This window comes from Mustelus asterias, chromosome 19 (assembly GCF_964213995.1).
Source record: "Mustelus asterias chromosome 19, sMusAst1.hap1.1, whole genome shotgun sequence".
NCBI lineage: Eukaryota > Metazoa > Chordata > Chondrichthyes > Carcharhiniformes > Triakidae > Mustelus > Mustelus asterias.
The window spans coordinates 74,206,854-74,226,768 of NC_135819.1; the positions used below are offsets into that span (position 1 = coordinate 74,206,854).

Genomic DNA, 19,915 nt, shown 5'->3' on the forward strand with positions numbered 1-19,915 from the left:
ATGGTAGTGGTTTTACTTTGCATCCTGTGAATAAACTATATTCCTTTCCAGTCGGGCTTCATGAGTTATTCCAGAGAGTCGGAATCATCCAATGTCTCTGATTTAAATTGGATGGTTCCCAGTGCAAGGTAACTGCCCATCAGAAGTTAGGACTACCTGGGCAATTGCTGCGCAGTCCTTGTGTGGAGACTTGTGGACAGAGGTGGGGGGTCATCCAGTGCCTCTTCTGGGGTACCCTGGATACAAGCTCCATCCTGGGAAATGGAAGTTCTGGAGTAGTGTGCTTAAAGCCCAGTGTGCAGCTCAACTTTTGCCTCCTGACTTTCACTGAGCCAAGCCGACACAGAAACGCACGATGAAGTGTGAAACTTTCAAAACCTATATTGCCAACATATTGTGTGGTCTCCTTGGTTGTGGGCTGAAGGGGGGGGCGGGGCGGGGGGGGAAGGGGGGCGGTGTGTGGAATATAGGAATTTTGAATTTGCGCAGGAGAATAAGCACTTGTGATAGTGAATCGGCAGCCCATTTTGCACTTCTCCCAGTTTTTACTTTCTTTGACTTGAATGGAATTGATGGAGAGAGAAAGAGAGAGTCGGGAAAGATGCGAAACCATCTGCTGACTTGCTGCCTCAAATGTCACTCTACTTTGCAGGAATCAAAGTTTCTGTCTTTGGGTCTGGCAGGTGATTGAGAGAGAGGAGACAGGAAACTCAACTCTGGTACCAAACGTGGAGGGAGAATTTTGACGGAAGATCGGCAGAATGGTTATTTATTTGAGCATTCTGTAGATGTTACAATGGGATATCGGGAAAAGACTGGAAATTTCAGGGCCAGGGTAGATTTTAAATGCCTTAAGTACATGCATTGTGGAATCATGCTTCTGACCTTCTGCGCAATGTATCATTTATTACTTTTGGTCGCGAGGTACCTGTGAACAGGCAGGTGGGAAATCGAGACATGGCTAGGGTGGAATGTGGAACTGTCACCGGGAGTTGTTAAGGTGATAAACATGGATACATTTAAGTGGAAGCTGGCTTTTATTTTATTGATTCATGGGATGTGAGCATTGCTGGCTGGGTGAGGATTTGTTGCCCATCCCTAATTGCCCCTGAGAAGGTTGTGGTGAACTCTCTTCTTAAACCGCTGGGGTCCCTGTGATGGTGGTTGACCCACAGTGCTGTTAGGGAGGGAGTGCCAGGATTTGGACCCAGTGACAGTGAAGAAATGGCGATATATTTCCAAGTGAAGATGGGGTGTGACTTGGAGGGAAGTTACAAGTTGTGGTCTTCCCATGTATCTGCTTCCCTTGTCCTTCAAGATGGTAGTGGCTGGGCGTTTGGAAGGTGCTGCCGAAGGAGCCTTGGTGAGTTCCTGCAGTGCAGTTCCTGCAGTGCAGTTCCTGCAGTGCAGTTCCTGGGCGGCACGGTAGCACAGTGGTTAGCACTGTTGTTTCACAGCTCCAGGGACCTGGGTTCGATTCCCGGCTTGGGTCACTGTCTGTGTGGAGTTTGCACATTCTCCTCGTGTCTGCATGGGTTTCCTCCGGGTGCTCCAGTTTCCTCCCACAGTCCAAAGATGTGCGGGTTAGGTTGATTGGCCATGCTAACAATTGCCCCTTAGTATCCTGAGATGCGTAGGTTAGAGGGATTAGTGGGTAAATATGGAGGGATATGGGAGTAGGGCCTGGGTGGGATTGTGGTCGGTTCAGACTCGATGGGCCGAATGGCCTGTTTCTGCACTGTAGGGTTTCTATGATTTCTATGATCTTATAGATTGTACACACTGCTGCTATTGTGCATCGATGACAATAAGTTGATGAGCTCAAAAGTTGCGGGAGAACGCTCATGTAGACCAAGGAGGAACTATCATTGAATCATAGAATCCCTACAGTGCAGAAGGAGCCCATTCGGCCCATTGAATCTGCACCGACAACAATCCCATCCAGGTCCTATACCCATTAGGGCGGCACGGTAGCACAGTGGTTAGCACTGCTGCCTCACAGCTCCCTGGACCTGGGTTTGATTCCCGGCTTGGGTCACTGTCCGTGTGGAGTTTGCACATTCTCCTCGTGTCTGCGTGGGTTTCCTCCGGGTGCTCCGGTTTCCTTCCACAGTCCAAAGATGTGCGGGTTAGGTTGATTGGCCATGCTAAAAATTGCCCTTAGTGTCCTGAGATGCGTAGGTTAGAGGGATTAGTGGGTAAAAATGTAGGGATATGGGGGTAGGGCCCGGGTGGGTTTGTGGTCGGTGCAGACTTGATGGGCCGAATGGCCTCTTTCTGTACTGTAGGGTTTCTATGATTCTATGATAACCTCACATATTTGTCCTGCTAATCCCTCTGACACTAAGGGACAATTTAGCATGGCCAATCAACCTAACCCACACATCTTTGGACTGTGGGAGGAAACCCATGCAGACACAGGGAGAACATGCAAACTCCACACAGACAGTGACCCAAGGCCGGAATCGAACCTGGGTCCCTGGCACTGTGAGGCAGCAGTGCTAACCCACTGTGCCACCGTGCCGCCCCAGTTTGGCCCGGAGACCAAACAGAATGAGGGTCACATAAAATCCAAAGGCATGTTAGGTGCAGAAAGTTGCACCTGGCTGGCAGAGGAAATAACAGTTAACATGATGTAAATATTGGGTAGGCCCATGTCGATTAAGGCTGATTTTCAGTTTGATACTTTTAAAGTAGAGCTTTGGTAGATAAGTCAAAGCAATGTGATGTTCTTGTTCAAAGAAAATCCACCCTCAGTGCAGCACAGGAACATAAAAGTACACTGCTTACTTTTGATCTTCTAAATAGCTTTGTGTTAATTGGGCCTGATCCGAGTAACCTGACTCAATTTAACAACTCCAGGGACCAACATTTTAAGACTGATTGCATATATTATGGAGATTTTGCACTATAGTGATGCCACGTTGACCGCATTTAACATTTTACCAATGTAATGAATGAATACATTCTATGGCTGAAGGATGGGGAACATCATCGTTGTCGACATAACATGGCTAAAGTATTTCAAAAAGAGGGGAATGGTCTATTGAAGTGAGCAGACATACACAAGATAAGATATGGGCCGCGTAATATTACTAAACACTTAAAGTGATGTTATCCAAAGCTTTGCCGCCCATATCTTATTCACAGCATGTCCCATTCCCTATCATCCTTGTGCGTGAAGACTGGCATCAACACCCGGTCACGCAATGTCTTGATTTTAAAATTTTCATCCTGTTTTGAAAGCCCTCTGTGGCCTTGCCCCTCTCCATCAGGGTGGCACGGTGGCACAATGGTTAGCATAGAATCCCTTACAGTGCGGAAGGAGGCCATTCAGCCCATTGAGTCTGCAACCGACCACAATCCCACTCATGCCCTAATCCCATAACCCCACATATTTGCCCTGCTAATCCCCCTGACACTAGGGTAAATTTAGCATGGCATAGCAACCTAACCCCGCACATCTTTGGCCACACAGCGCCAGGGACCCGGGTTCAATTCTGGCCTTGGGTCACTGTCTGTGCAGAGTTTGTACGTTCTCCATGTGTCTCCGTGGGTTTCCTCAGGGTGGTCCGGTTTCTTCCCATACTCCAAAGATCTGCAGGTTAGGTTGATTGGCTATGCTAAATTGACCCCTAGTATCAGGGGGATTAGCAGAGAAAAAACGTGTGGTAACGGGAACAGGGGCTGTGTGGGATTGCTGTCTGTGCAGGCTTGATGGGCCGGATGGCCTCCTTCTGCACTGTAGTGATTCTATGATTCTATTTCTATAATCTCTTCCAGCCTCACAAACTTCCAAAATGTCTACCCTCCTCTCATCTGTCCCCTCTTGCCTCCACAATATTAATTGCTCCACTATTGCTGGCTGTGCCTTTAGTTACGTAAGCCTCAAGCTCTGGGACATCTTTCCCACTTTTAAGCTACCCCTTAAAACCTATCTCTTCGACTCAGTGTGTGTGGTGTGTGCGCATGTGTGAAAATGATCCAGCACCATCCACTACTTCCGGCCAGGAAAAGCATTAGACGGCTGGCGAAGTATATTCGAGCTGTGGCCGTTCTGGTAATGCGGTAATCGCGCAGAGCAAGATCCCACAACAGAAAATGTGATAATGCCCAGTTGGCCTGGTTTTAGTGATTTCAGTTGAGGGATAAATATCGACCAGAGCTGCCCTCTCCTAATACTCTTCAAAATAACGTCATGAGACCGTTTGCATTCACCTCAAAGGACAGTCAATGACTGCACCTCCGACACTGCGGCACTCCTGCATGAGAGAGCCAGTCCGGATTCCGCACTCAAGCCTCTGGGAGTGGAAATCCCAGTTGAACCCATAACCCTCTGAATAAGAGGCGAGGATGCTGCTCACTAGGTCATGGCCGACATAAGAACATAAGAACATAAGAAATAGGAGCAGGAGTAGGCCATCTAGCCCCTCGAGCCTGCCCCGCCATTCAATAAGATCATGGCTGATCTGACGTGGATCAGTACCACTTACCCGCCTGATCCCCATAACCCTTAATTCCCTTACCGATCAGGAATCCATCCATCCGCGCTTTAAACATATTCAGCGAGGTAGCCTCCACCACCTCAGTGGGCAGAGAATTCCAGAGATTCACCACCCTCTGGGAGAAGAAGTTCCTCCTCAACTCTGTCTTAAACCGACCCCCCTTTATTTTGAGGCTGTGTCCTCTAGTTTTAACTTCCTTACTAAGTGGAAAGAATCTCTCCGCCTCCGCCCTATCCAGCCCCCGCATTATCTTATAAGTCTCCATAAGATCCCCCCTCATCCTTCTAAACTCCAACGAGTACAAACCCAATCTCCTCAGCCTCTCCTCATAATCCAAACCCCTCATCTCCGGTATCAACCTGGTGAACCTTCTCTGCACTCCCTCCAATGCCAATATATCCTTCCTCATATAAGGGGACCAATACTGCACACAGTATTCCAGCTGCGGCCTCACCAATGCCCTGTACAGGTGCATCAAGACATCCCTGCTTTTATATTCTATCCCCCTCGCAATATAGGCCAACATCCCATTTGCCTTCTTGATCACCTGTTGTACCTGCAGACTGGGCTTTGCTTAATTGACTGAATTGACTCTGTCTACACTTCCCGCTGCCTCGGAAAAGCAGCCAGCATAATCAAGGACACCACGCACCCCAGACATTCTCTCTTCCATCTCTTTCCTTCGGGAAAAAGGTACAAAAGTCTGAAGTCACGTATCAAGAACAGCTTCTTCCCTGCTGCTGTCAGACTTTTGAATGGACTTATCTCGTGTTAAGTTGATCTTTCTCTACACCCTAGCTATGACTGTAACACTACATTCTGCACTCTCTCCTTTCCTTCTCTATGAATGGTATGCTTTATCTGTATAGCGTGCAAGAAACAATATTTTTCACTGTACACCAACACATGTAACAATAATAAATCAAATCAAAACACGTGTCTCATAGCCCCAACTGAACTGGGAATTGAATTAAAGTTAAAGTTTATTTATTAGTCACAAGTAGGCTTACATCAACACTGCAATGAAGATACTGTGAAAATCCCCTAGTCACCACACTCTGGCGCCTGTTCGGGTACACTGAGGGAGAATTTAGTACGGCCAATGCACCTAACCAGCACATCTTTCGGACTGTGGGAGGAAACTGGAGAACCCGGAGGAAACCCATGCAGACACGGGGAGAACGTGTGGATTCCACACAGACAGTGACCTAAACCGGGAATCGAACCCGGGTCCCTGGCGCTGTGAGGCAGCAGTGCTAACCGCTGTGTTATTCTGAACAATTATCAGTTTTGTACAGTAGGAGAAAGAAAGGGACAATCCTAAGCAGCTGAAGGATGAAAATATTCCTGCCTGGAGTTATTTTGAAGGCATGTAATCAGTGAAACCTGCAAGTGACCAATACTGTCTGTCAGTCCTGAAATAATCAATAAGTTAAAACCAGATGAGGATTTTGGAACATCTGCTGTCCTGTATTAAGAATGATAAAACAGCGCTAAGCGGATTCCAAATACTCTTGCAGTGGTTTGATGGACAGTTATACCCCTCATCTTAGCTGCCTGGTTACAGATACTCTAAGCCTACTGCTTAAGCATGCATATTTGATGCAAGTATTTTGTGCATTCTGCAAATCCAGGTTAGCATACAAACAACATTATGACGCTGGTTGTTCGGCAGCAGGAAAAACTAAACCTCTTTAAAAAAAAACTAACAATTAAAATCGGCTGATGATAGTAGACACTGTTTTCCACAAAGAAAATGCAATAAAAGTCCCTTTGCTTGCAAAAGGCAGTACGGGTTCACCGCCTAACACCTAGCATGGAGAATGTCAGTGACAACTCTAGGCTACCAACATGTCAGAACTTATGAGATTGTGCCTTCTGTTTATTTTTGTTGAGAATCCAATCTCATTCGGGATTCTGTCTGTGAGGTTCTCGGCTGTGCTTATATTGTTTCTCCAGACTTCATGAGTGTCAGTTTTATCATACATTCTTCTGCTTTTCTTTTCGTAGTAAATCGAGCCCAACTCCGGAGTTTGACAGATTAATAAAAAGCCATGCCTCAGAACCATAAATCCTGCCCGTGGCTTGCCCTCCACGAGCAAAAAGGTGCCTGCCAGGAGACAAAAAAAGGAGGCAAACCTCCAGCCTTGACTGGACTCACTCAGGGTGGAGGAATGATGTATTGCTCAGAATCCACCCAGATGATCAAGCTATCAGGTATGCCCCAGGTCAGAGATAATACAGCGCTCCACTCCGCGTTACCTTGACAATGGGAACGATCCTTTCCTTTTTATTACGTGTGCAGCCATTAAACCCTGACAGGAGTGCTAACATTCTCGGCAGCATCAAATGGAGGATAATGGACACAGGGTGAATAGTTGGAAGTCCTTTGAAGTGGCCTTTTATTGCAGTGCTATTCGACACGTGGTAGAAAGCCTGAGGAGTGGGAGGAGAGGAGCTGTCGGATTGCAGGCAGTTTTATCAATTGCAAGAAACTTCATTTCCAGCCCTGGGGAAGCACTGAAAGGAAAAATCAGGAGCCCCAATACGCAGTCCACCCTCCTCGCGATCCACACAGATGATTATCTGATGGCCACTCACTAAAGAGGCAAATCTGCAATTGTTAATCCCAGTATTTGTTAAGTCAATCGCTCCAGTGGGAAACTGAGAAATCGTTGTCAGTGTGAACCCAACAAGGTGTCAGCCAAGCACAAGATGGCAACACTCTTGCCCTTGAGTCACAAAGATTGTAGAGTCATAGAGTCATAGAGCTTTACAGCATGGAAACAGGCCCTTCAGCCCAACTTGTCCATGCCGCCCTTTCTTTTTAAACCCCTAAGCTAGTCCCAATTGCCCACATTTGGCCCATATCCCTCTACACCCATCTTACCCATGTAACTGTCGAAACACTTTTTAAAACTCAAAATTGTACCCACCTCTACTACTACCTCTGGCAGCTTGTTCCAGACACTCACCACCCTCTGTGTGAAAAAGTTGCCCCTCTGGACCCTTTTGTATCTCTCCGATCTCACCTTAAACCTATGCCCTCTAGTTGTAGACTCCCCTACCTTTGGGAAAAGATATTGACTATCTAGCTGATCTATGCCCCTCATTATTTTATAGACCTCTATAAGATCACCCCTTAGCCTCCTACGCTCCAGAGAAAAAAGTCCCAGTCTATCCAGCCTCTCCTTATAAGGTTCAAGATAAAGGCAAAATACTGCGGATGCTGGAATCTGAAACAAAAAAAAGCTAGAAAAACTCAGCAGGTCTGACAGCATCTGTGGAGAGAGAATAGAGCCAATGTTTTGAGCCTGGATGAAGCGCTGGAGCTCTGATGAAGGATCATCCAGACTCAAAATGTTATCTCTATTCTCTCCCTACAGATGCTGTCAGACCTGCCGAGTTTCTGTTTCTGTTATGGGTTCGAGCCCCACTCCAGAGCCTTAGCTCTCGGCTGACACTCCAGTGCAGTACTGAGGGAGTGCTACATTGTCGGGGGTGCTGCTCTTTGGATGAGAAATGAGAAAGAGTGCAGAAAAGATTTACTAGGATGCTACCGGGACTTGATGGTTTGAGTTATAAGGAGAGGCTGGATAGGCTGGGACTATTTTCTCTGGAGCGTCGAAGGTTGAGGGGTGATCTTATAGAGGTCTATAAAATAATGAGGGGCACAGATCAGCTAGATAGTCAATATCTTTTCCCAAAGGTAGGGGAGTCTAAAACTAGAGGGCATAGGTTTAAGGTGAGAGGGGAGAGATATGAAAGGGTCCAGAGGGGCAATTTTTCAGGTCCAATTTTGTCTTTTAAAAAGCATTTAGACAGTTACATGGGTAAGATTGGTATAAAGGGATATGGGTCAAATGTGGGCAATTGGAACTAGCTAAATGGAAAAAACTAGGCAGCATGGATAAGTTGGGCCGAAGGGCCTGTTTCCACGCTGTAAACCTCTATGACTCTAGATGCCTGCTGTCTCAGGGGTGGATGTAAAAGATACAGTAATATTCAAAGAGCACCGATAGTCTTCTCTCTGATGACCTCAACCAACATCACTGACAGATTAGATGTTTAAAGTTTATTTATTAGTGTCACAAGTAGGCTTACATTAACACTGCAATGAAGTTACTGTGAAAATCCACGAGCTGCCTCACTCCGGCACCTGTTTGGCAACACTGAGGGAGAATTTAGCATGGCCAATCCACCTAACCAGCACATCTTTGGACTGTGGGAGGAAACTGGAGCACCCGGAGGAAACCCACGGGGAGAATGTGAAAATCCCACACAGACAGTGACCCAAACCGGAAGTCGAACCCTGGTCCCTGGCACTGTGAGGTGGCAGTGCTAACCACTGTGTCACCGTGCCACACATCTAGTGGCACATGGATGGTAACTGCATGGAGCCTGTTCTGATTAGGCCCAAAATGTCTTACATGGCAATTGGAATCCAATGTTGCATAGATATTGCATTGTAAAAGAAGACTGCTGCCTAAAGCAGGTAGGCCTTTGCCCAAGCGGCAACAAGCAGAGCACCAGCAGTAATGGGACTGTAAAGTTACCAGCCCCATTTTGACACCATTACCAGCGTCACGAATGCAGATTTACCAACTAACCGCAAAATAGATTTTCTTTCATCTTATGTTAAAAAACAATTTGGAGAAAGTTAGCCTGGGCAGTCCATCGTAACATCTAGCTGAAGTGTAATAGAGAGGAGAGAAATGAGAGAAAAGAAAGCTTGAACCAAGGCCTGAAGATTTTAAATACTTGAACAGCCTATGGGCAGTGACTTATGTCAAACCTGATTCGTAGGAAGAGTGAGCTTACATTTATATAGCATCTTTCATAACTTTAAGATATTCCAAAGCCATTGAAGCGTTTATTTTGAAATGTAGTCAAAATCGAATCACAAGAAACAAGACAAGTGTGCACAGCAAGATTCAATAAACAAATGCAATAATGGCCAGGTTTGTTTTTTTAAAAAGGTGTTGGTTGAGGGATAAATATTGGCCAGGGAGAACTCCCTCTGCTCTTTTTCAAAATAGTGCTCCGGGATTTTCCACATCCATCTGAAGTGGCAGATGGACCCTTCGTTTAACGTCTCGTCTCAGAGACAGCACCTCCCATAGTGCAGCACTCCCTCAGTACTGCACTGCTGTGTCAGCCTGGAATTTGTGCTCAGGTCTCAATCAGGACAATTGAACCCACAACCTCCCAGCATGGCAAGAATGTTACCCACTATATCTCAACTGGCTCCTATGTCGCTGCTTACCGATGGGGCAATATTCACTTATGGCCACATTAATGTGTGCATATAAAATTCCCTGGTGATTTTAGCATCATTAAACTTATTTGAAATGGATTGATGCTAAACCACCCCCCCACCATCGCTCCCCCCTCCCCACCCAACCCCACAAAATGGGCCAAGGAACATGAATAAGGTCACATACTGTTATAATACAGCATTATTTAACCCCGTAAGCCAAAGAGATGGACTGGTGCAATCTGAACTGTCTGTGTGTAGTTTGTAGGTCTCCCTGTGTGTGCGTGGGTTTACTCCAGGTGTTCCGGTTTCCATCCACAATCCAAAGATTAAGTTTTAATTACGATTATTTATTAGTGTCACAAGTAGGCTTACATTAACACCGCAATGAAGTTACTGTGAAAATCCCGCAGTGGCCACACTCTGGTGCTTCAGGTACACAGAGAGAATTTAACTTGGCACCTAACCAGCACGTCTTTTGGACTGTGTGAGGAAACCAGAGCACCCGGAGGAAACCCATGCAGACACGAGGAGAACGTGCAGACTCCGCACAGACAGTGACCCAAGCCAGGAATCGAACTCGGATTCCTGGCACTGTGAGGCAGCAGTGCTAACCACTGTTAGGTTAGCTGAATTGGCCATGTTAATTTGCCACATTTTGTCCCGAGATCTGTAGGTTAGGGGGATTGGTGGGGTAAATGTGTGGGGCTACAGGGATAGGACTTGGGTGGTATTCTCTGTCAGAGAATCGGTACAGACTTGATAGGCCAGATGGCCTCCCTCTGCACTGTAGGAATTCTATTATTCTATGAGCTGATTGAACGACGGGTTATCTATTAGAAACCCTCACTGTTGGAAGTGTTCTCGCCGGGAACAGTATTAATATGCATTTTATGCAGCAGCAATTAAAAACGTGTTACTGCCCAAGAAGATGCATGAGCAATCGCAATCTACGATCACGTTAACAAGGGAGTGCTTCGGGGAATTCAAAATCAAATTCTGGTCTAAAAAAGTGATTCATTTGCTAAAAAAAACCAGCCCCGGAGGAAGGTGTCGGAAACCTCATTTTCCTTCGATTGGGGACCGTCACCGAATCTCCGGCAACTCAGAAGTTTCTTATCATGATTCGATTTGATTTGATTTGATTTATTATTGTCACATGTATTAGTATACACAAAGGGCTCCACAAATCACTTGGTGTGTCAGTAACGAACTGTTCCGCCGTGCCAAAGTGGACATTGTGCAGGACTTTCTTCCTAATGAACGACCAATTTAGATACAAATGCTGCACCCACCACCACCCACCACCCCCGCCCCACCCCCCTCCTCCGCACCCCAAGGTAAAATACTAGTTGAATTTGACTTGCAGTTGAACAATATCACTGGTGGATGCAACTTAACAAACGAAAGCAGAGACTGACCAACAATATACACACACACGCACACACACACACGTTCCGGGAGAACTCACAGCCACTCCTGACATTTGAACCCCCAAATTGCAGCACAAATCTGAAAGCATGTAATTAGTCAGCAGGCTGTCTTTAGCTGCTGTTGAATGAACTGTTAATAAAAAGCAGCAGACCACTGTGTGTCGTGTAATTGCTATGAACCCGGTGCACTGGCAGTTGCTGGAAGGAATAATGGGCACCGTGCTACTAATAAAGCCATTTAAATGCACATTTAAAAACAAACGCTGGGCCTTAATGAACATTGCGAGTTAACCAATTCACTGGAGCCACACTGAGAGAGAGAGAGAGAAAAGATACATTTCAGCTGCTCCGGTTATTGGGCATTGCGAGAGGCGGAGCTGAAGTTTGAAAGCTGTTTTTTGCTTTTAATATTTGCCCCCTATTTCTGTGGATTAATAACATGTCAAATAATGCAGTGGCGAGCTTTGTGCTCACGTGTACTTAGCGCCCCTGTGAAAAGCGAGGCGTCACGGCCGGGGCAGGAGTTTGAAACAAAAACAGTGCAAGGAACAGAGTGAATGAAACGCAGACGAGCAGGGGTCTGGCGGTATCCGGCGAGAGAAAGGAAAGAGTCGCTTTAAAATCGCTGGCATCCTTGAGAATTCATTCACCATCATTCGTTGAACAGCTTGTGGGAAGCAATGCCCATGCTAAATTGCCCCTTAGTGTCCAAAGATGTGTAGGTTTGATGGATTGGCCGTGCTAAGTTGCCCCTTAGTGTCCAAAGATGTGCGGGTTAGGTGGATTGACCATGCTAAATTGCCCCTTAGTATCCAAAGATGTGCGGGTTAGGTGGATTGGCCATGCTAAATTGCCCCTTAGTTTCCAAAGATGTGTGGGTTAGGTGGATTGGCCATGCTAAATTGCCCCTTAGTGTCCAGAGATGTGCGGGTTAGGTGGATTGGCCATGCTAAATTGCCCCTTAGTGTCCAAAGATGTGCAGGTTAAGTGGATTGGCCATGCTAAATTGCCCCTTATTGTCCAAAGATGTGTAGGTTAGGTGGATTGGCCATGCTAAATTGCCCCTTAGTGTCCAAAGATGTGCAGGTTAGGTGGATTGGCCATGCTAAATTGCCCCTTATTGTCCAAAGATGTGTAGGTTAGGTGGATTGGCCATGCTAAATTGCCCCTTAGTGTCCAAAGACGTGCAGGTTAAGTGGATTGGCCATGCTAAATTGCCCCTTATTATCCAAAGATGTGTAGGTTAGGTGGATTGGCCATGCTAAATTGCCCCTTAGTGTCCAAAGATGTGCACATTAGGTGGATTGGCCATGCTAAATTGCCTCTTAGTGTCCAAAGATGTGCACATTAGGTGGATTGGCCATGCTAAATTGCCCCTTAGTGTCCAAAGATGTGCAGGTTAAGTGGATTGGCCATGCTAAATTGCCCCTTAGTGTCTAAAGATGTGCACGTTAGGTGTATTGGCCATACTAAATTGCCCATTAGTGTCCAAAGATGTGTCGATTAGGTGGATTGGCGATGCTAAATTACTCCTTCGTATCCAAAGATGTGTAGGCTCGGTGGATTGGCCATGCTAAATTGCCCTTTAGTGTCCAAAGATGTGTAGGTTAGTTGGATTGGCTATGGTAAATGCAAGGGGTTACAAGGATAGGGCCGGGTGCGTCTGGATAAGGTGTCCTTTTGGAGAGTTGGTGCAGATTTGATGGACTGAATGGCCTCCCTTTGCACTATAGGGTGTCTATGCTTTTTTTGCCCACAAGTCCGAGAATGACTCAGAGTGGCATGTGGCGTGGTGCATAATCTTACATCATTGGAGCAGACCATTTCGCCCACTGTGCTTGTGCCAAGTCTTTTGAGAGGCTTATCCAATCTGCCCTTTCACCATAGCCCTGCAGGAGTACTCCCCTCTTCCTTTTGAAGTATACATCCTATTCTGAAGTTTATTTTCAATCTTTTTCCACCGCCCTTTCAAGCATTCCATTCCATAATTATTTGAAAAGGCAGGTTGCGAGAAACTGGAATAGAGGACTGTCCTTCCTCGGTATATTCTAATAGAGCTCATACAATACAAAACAGGACCTCCTCACATCATTCGGACATCCCAAATTATCATACAACCACTTATGTGCTTTGGAAGTGTAGGTACTGTTTGAAGGAAACAGACAAGCAACTTTGCAACCAGCAATCTATGCAGCCACCTACTGAGCTTAGCCAGGGCTAGGCAAGGCTGCTCCAATTCATCTGAACGGTTTGGGGGGTGAGGGAGCAGCAGATGGGAAGTGTTTAAGGTTGCCACCATGATTACTGGGGGATAACCTCTGCTGCAAACAGTAGTTGATTGGTGGGAAAAGGATCCAGCTTGCTGATTTTGACATGGGCAGCACGGTGGCACAGTGGTCAGCACTGATACCTCACACTGCCAGGGACCCGGGTTCGATTCCCGGCTTGCATCACTGTGTGGAGTTTGCATATTCTCCCCGCGCCTGCGTGGGTTTCCTCCAGGTGTTCCGGTTTCCTTCCACAGTCCAAAGATGTGCGGGCCATGCTAAATTGCCCCTTAGTGTCAGGAGGACTAGCTAGGGTAAATGCATGGGGTTATGGGGATAGGGCCTGGGTGGGATGGTGGTCAGTGCAGACTCGATGGGCCGAATGGCCTCCTTCTGCACTGTATGATTCTATCATTCTATAATTTGTGCTTTTCATGGCAGAATAGCTTCCTGATGCTTAATGCTAGCTCATCTCTGAAGAATGGCCACTTTGGTGAGGGATCAGAAGCAATCTTGCTCCCATTGATCACACACTGAAATTCAGCACTGGAGCTAAGATGATAATAGTCTCACCTCCCAACTAGCCTTGGGATAGTGTGACACATGTGGGCTCGAACCCAGACTGATGAGATTAAAGTCCCTCCTCTCTGTTGGATGCACGGGGTCATGTTATTGTGTGGAATCAGTGTGAGCTGTTTCAAGTTTGACCTTAAAGGAACAAAAACAGAAAATGCTGGAGAAACTCAGCAGGTCTGACCGCATCTGTGGGGAGAGAATAGAGCCAACGTTTCGAGTCTGGATGACCCATCGTCAGAGCTGCTGACGAAAGGTTTGACGATGGGTCATCCAGACTCGAAATGTTGGCTCTATTCTCTCTCCACAGATGCTGCCAGACCTGCTGAGATTGTCCCAGCATTTTCTGTTTATGTTTCAGATTCCAGCATTCGCAGGATTTTGCCTTGACCTTAAAGGACTTAGAATCATAGAATCCCTACAGTACAGAAAGAAGTCATTCGGTCCATTGTGTCTGTGTCGATCACAATCCATCCTTAATTAACCTTTCTTCTTAATTAAGAAAAGTAAGCTGTAGCAAAAACAGAAAAAGCCACAAATACTCAACTGGCCAAAAAACACCTGAGTGGGAGGGGAAATGGTTAATATTTCAGGATCAGCTCTTTCATGAATTTCACAAGGCAGCCGCCACACTTCAAGTGTACGTTGGCTGTAAAGCACTTTGGGGCAACCAGAGGTTGCGAAAGCGGTTATGTAAACCAATTGATGTCCGTTCTTTTGTTCTTTCTAACTTGGCAAGATTGGCGCGTGGCAAGAAAGCAAACAGTTTAATTGCGCAGGAGATGTTAATGTGACACGACATTGTCAGGACGGAATAGAAGATGTCTTACTCTGGGTCTTACAAACACGGAGTGCCTCGAATGGAAAATCATCTTCGGAACAACCACCCGCATTTATGTAGCACCGTTCCAGTGATCAAACACCTCCAAGCCACTTCACTGGAGCTGAGCAGAACATAAATGTTCAGCAAACCAAAAATGGAGGCTCGTGGTCAAAAAGAGTAGGTTTAACGCAACAAAGAGATGAAGACGGAATGTCAGTTTAAAATTTATTTATTATCGTCGCAAGTAGGCTTATATCAATACTGCAATGAAGTTATTGTGAAAATCCCCTACTCGCCACACTCCGGTGCCTGCTCGGGTGCACTGAGGGAGAATTTAACACCTGACCTGCACATCTTTGGAATGTCGGAGAAAAACGGAGCACCCGGAGGAAACCCACGCAGACGCAGGGAGAACCATGCAGACTCCAAAGATGTGTGGGTTCGGTGCATTGGCCATGCTAAATTGCCCCTTAATGTCCCAGGATGCGTAGGTTAGAGGGATTAGCAGGGCAAACATTTGGGGTTACGGGGATAGGGGGGGATCGTTGTCGGTGCAGACTCGATGGGCTGAATGGCCTCTTTCTGCACTGTAGAGATTCTATGATTCGTCTCTATCCCTTGCTTTGATAAAATCCAAAAAGCTGATCAAAAAACCATGAACATTGTTTTTTTTTTAAACAAAAGTTGCTTCTTGCTACATTCTTTCGAAGAACTTTAAGAATAATGCAACTGGGCAGCAGATACAGATTATCCTCAAATGGCTATTAAAATTGAAATGATATTTAATAGTGAATTTGTACAAACACTTGAAAATGATTAAACAACACGAACGAAGAGCAGGGAAATGAAATTGGCATAACTTCCATGATTAAATTCCTGTAATTCTATAATCCAGGTACAATGCAATTAACTTACATTACCGAGTGTTTTAAGATTCTTTCGTGTTGGACTTAGGGTTATTAATAATGTTTTGCTGGATAGTTTGTTAAGGACAGTGTCACAGATTTTCTGGCAAATTCCCAATAATCCAGGAATGGGCCTTACATTCTAATAACCTAATTATATTTCTTCAAAAGGTTCTTAAGGAAGCTGCTGTAAAATGGGTGAAGTGAACCGCTCAGTTCTCCAGCCCTGACAATCTAATCCTGATAAACATTGGGTCAAGAGAAAGTGCGTCAAATACTCTTTTTCATCATGATATTTTTTAATGAGCAAAGAATCATTTAGAACAAAGAAAGACCCTTCAGCCCATCATGTCCCCAGGTCTGGATAGCCTGTCAAATATTTCAAGATGTCATTGCTGTCAGTGAGATCATTGGTGTGGGGAAAATAAAATACAAGCTTCTCCTATTTCTACAGAATAATAATGTGGAGATGCCGGCGTTGGACTGGGGTGGGCACAGTAAGAAATCTCACAACACCAGAAGTATGCCGAAAGCTCATGATTCCAAATAAACCTGTTGGACTTTAATCTGGTGTTGTGAGACTTCTTACTGTCCAGAATAATGTGGGAGATGCAAAAATATTGCCTGAATGTTCTCCTCCATTTCTCTAACCTTTCAATATCTCATGATATTTTGACCTCCCGTTAAAAAAACTCAGTTTCATCCGGAACCCGTCTGTGAGGACCTACCATGACCTCCAGTGAGGCACTGTGGTCTTTCACTGCCCCACTCCAACCCTACAGCGGCATTTCAGCAAATCCTGAACATCTGGGAGAGCCCTTTTGGTGGTGATACAGCAATCCCTCGCTATGCTGATGTTGATAATACCAAAGGGAGCTGTACTGAAATTCTTCCTGAAAAACAGCAATCACTGAGGCACTTTCCCTGCACTCTCTACACCATTAGCTACCAACTGCGGCACGGTTTCACATCGCAGTGAGGTGGACACATGGCTCAATAACATGGTCATCACCACGAGGAATAAACATGTTAAGTGAGACCATTTGATTTAAGTATATCAGTGGCTGGAAACACACCAAAACTGGAGTGGCAGTAAAGTGAATAATCTCAATACCTTGATAACAAATGGATTGAAAATGTTACAACTTAATTTCAGTTTCCCTCAATGTATCTATGGGTTTGTTACGCTGCACTGAGCCAGTTCCACACTGTAAGATACCATATCCAACTTGGAGAATGTGCTGCTATGTAAATTAATCTAATTGTTGCTTGAAGTGATTCCTTACCAATGTGAAAGTTAACTCCTCTTGTTCACCATTTTAAAAATATATTAATTTCTTCTTAGGATCAGCCATTTATTGGAAACATAGGAGATGATGATCCCTGGATTTTCACAATGACACTCTGCAGTCTGCAGATTGACTAACAATGTCCCCCTCTCTCCCCCCCTCCCAGTTCCACAAGGTAACATCTTCCCTTCCTCCACAAGAACTGGTTACTGGCCATGTGAAAATCCAGGAGTCTGAAAGTTTCTTCAGCTTCCAGCTCTACCTGTATCAGCCACTAGGAGGTGCACAAGAGCAGCACAGGTTGATTGGTCATCCAAAGTTTCGAAACCTCTGTGTCACTGCTTGGCACTGCCAACCAGGTCATAGCAAGATCAGGAATTCACCGCGTTGGCATCAGCAGGTGCAATCCCACTACAATGAGGTACACTTTGCCAATGTGCTTGTTTTAAAAAATGAGAAATCAGTTGGCAAATGTTAGTTAAAAAATAATTCGATTGAGAGAGATTTCCAAAGGCAGGCATATTAGCTATATCTTATTTTAAAAGTCATGTTTGCCTGTCCCAATTCTAGCCCTGATTTCTAATTCCCCCTTCCTACTTGAATACTGGGGGCCACATTTGAGAGAGATCAGCTAGTCCAAAACGGTGTATTCTAGAATTTATAGACCCTGAAATTTCAGGCAGAGGAATTACTAAGTCTGTTTTATTTGTCAAACAAAAATACCCTAAAGACTGAAAGGAAGCTTTTCATGGTCTACATCTCTTTAAACTACATGCCAATGCTGTGATCTGATGGGAATTGTAGCCCTGTTAAATTAGCTATTACTCTTCAAGTAATACTGTGACTAAGATGCTTTTAAAAAGATGTGGGGGGGGGCAGGGGCTAATTGATTGGAAAATGTGCAACTTGGAGTTGTGGTCAGGTTAATGAACCCACAATAGCAACTTCGCTGTACATCACAGTGGGCTATTGAGTGGGCTCAGTGATGTTTACAATGCACGTTCAATGCACCACCTATCCGTCTTCTGTGTGGTCAGGGGGACACTGAATTCTAATGAATTATGTGCCACCTTCCCTTCAGCTATTGAACCGATCCATTTCGACCGGTCCACTAGTTAGTAACGTAACTGGGGACAAACTGTTGGCTAAAAAAAAATCTCATAATAAACAGAAAGAGAAGAGAAAGGTTAAAACAACACCACCTGTGGACAGCCGGCTGCCCAAAGACATCGAGCTGGAAAAAAAATCTATGCAAATAAATAGCACAGAATGGTTGCAAGTTGCAAGGCTGGGAACAAAAAGGAAGTTTGCGAAGCAGAAATGTTCTCTCCTCGCCAGAGATACTTGTAATCTTCCCGAAATTTGCCAGCAGATATCGCGGCTTATAATTACAGCTGTAAAGTAGCCACACACTGATCTTTTGGCGACAAAAGGTAACTATTTCTCGCTCTGGCGCACAGAAGCATCCTCCCCACGGCGCTAGACAATAAACCCAGAGCGCTTACCTACTTAGTGTCAACATCTGGGAACTCTGAGTCATGTGGAACAGCGCAGGGAGACACTAAAAACTCAGAGGTTTTTAAATTTCTGTACGTATATAATATGTATAAACACACACAGCCATCTAGTGCCGGAGAGAGTAGTGTCCAGTAAAATTGTGAACTCACACAGATGGAGGTTGGTTCATTCATCAATAAGCCAAACAGACAAATATTATTATAAAACCCAAACTTAAAAACAAAATAATACAGCGTAAAACACAATGATTTCAAAGCGTATGTCTCAATCTCCAAATGACAACTTGATTGCTTTTATGTTTGCAAGGGCAAGCAAATGAAGTCAGAAAATAAATGAGAATGAAGTTGACAAATGTAAAGGAAACATTCCAGCAATGACCTACCTGCTCTTAGGGAATTGAGTTTCCAGACGGTAAACACGAGGCGAGAGAGGCTGGAAGCGTAACTCCCTGTGTCCTCCAACTGTGACAAACCCAATATTCAGTGCAGCCTCAAACTGCTGCGTTTTAATGAAGGTTTCTGTGGGTTTTGCAAAACGGTTGCGCACGTCAGGTGCACATCAGGAAGCAGGCGGGCATGTTCAGAGAGAGAGAGAGGAGAGACACACAGAGAGAGAGAGAGACGTGCACCATGAGTACCAGGAGCGATTTGAATAATGATCAACATGCAAACGAGTTCAACTTAACTGACTCACCAAAAGGGCCTTTGGTCCATCTTCCAAGTTCAGGCAGCTTTTTAGTAAACAAAGGGAGGAAGGGAGAAATATCCGGAGGGGGTGTGGGGGGGTGGAAGTATTAGAAGCCAAATCAAAACAGCATCTACTGTGTACCACGGTAAAAGCTTGCGGCAGAAGAGGAAATCGCAGGGAGAAATATATATGGATGGTGCCAGATAGCAAACAAACTGGGAATTGTGTAGAAAGACGGACAGGTAGACAGTGATTAAGGTAGAGTGCCAGTGATTGTTGGAAACACATTCACCAAGGTTTTATTTTTAAACTGCTCCAGAGAGAGGTATGCAAATAAATATCCAGACCCGTGTTTCAAACTTCAGTTCCAATCTAACACTCATTTGCCTGGTTGCGATATCTGTCGACTCTCCCTCCTTCTTCCCTCCTGGATAGTAACGGGGTGCATTGCACAATACCAGTCATTAACAATATTTTTATTCACAAAGGAGTTGCCACCGACAATTCTGTGGTTCTAACCTTTGTACTGCTTGAAGGGTCGCGAGTCCAGCGTTCAGTAACCCGAAGGGTAACAACACAGTTATTGTTCAAACGACTTCACATGCAACAGGTCCATTTTGAGGGCAGTTGCATACCCCTTCACCTGTCTGAATCTACA

General features: G+C 45.3%; 1 protein-coding gene across 2 annotated transcripts in view; it reads right to left on the reverse strand.

Annotated features, from left to right (window-relative positions):
* The window catches only part of celf2 (cugbp, Elav-like family member 2), a 972,609-nt gene extending 953,542 nt beyond the window's left edge, over positions 1-19,067 (reverse strand). The window contains exon 1 of one of the 2 annotated variants that reach the window (XM_078235904.1): positions 18,953-19,067. The gene's annotated coding sequence lies outside the window, so the exon portion shown is untranslated. The remainder of the gene's footprint in view (positions 1-18,952) is intronic. The other variant, XM_078235880.1, reaches the window with a different exon arrangement.
* Between the last annotated feature and the right edge of the window lie 848 nt (positions 19,068-19,915).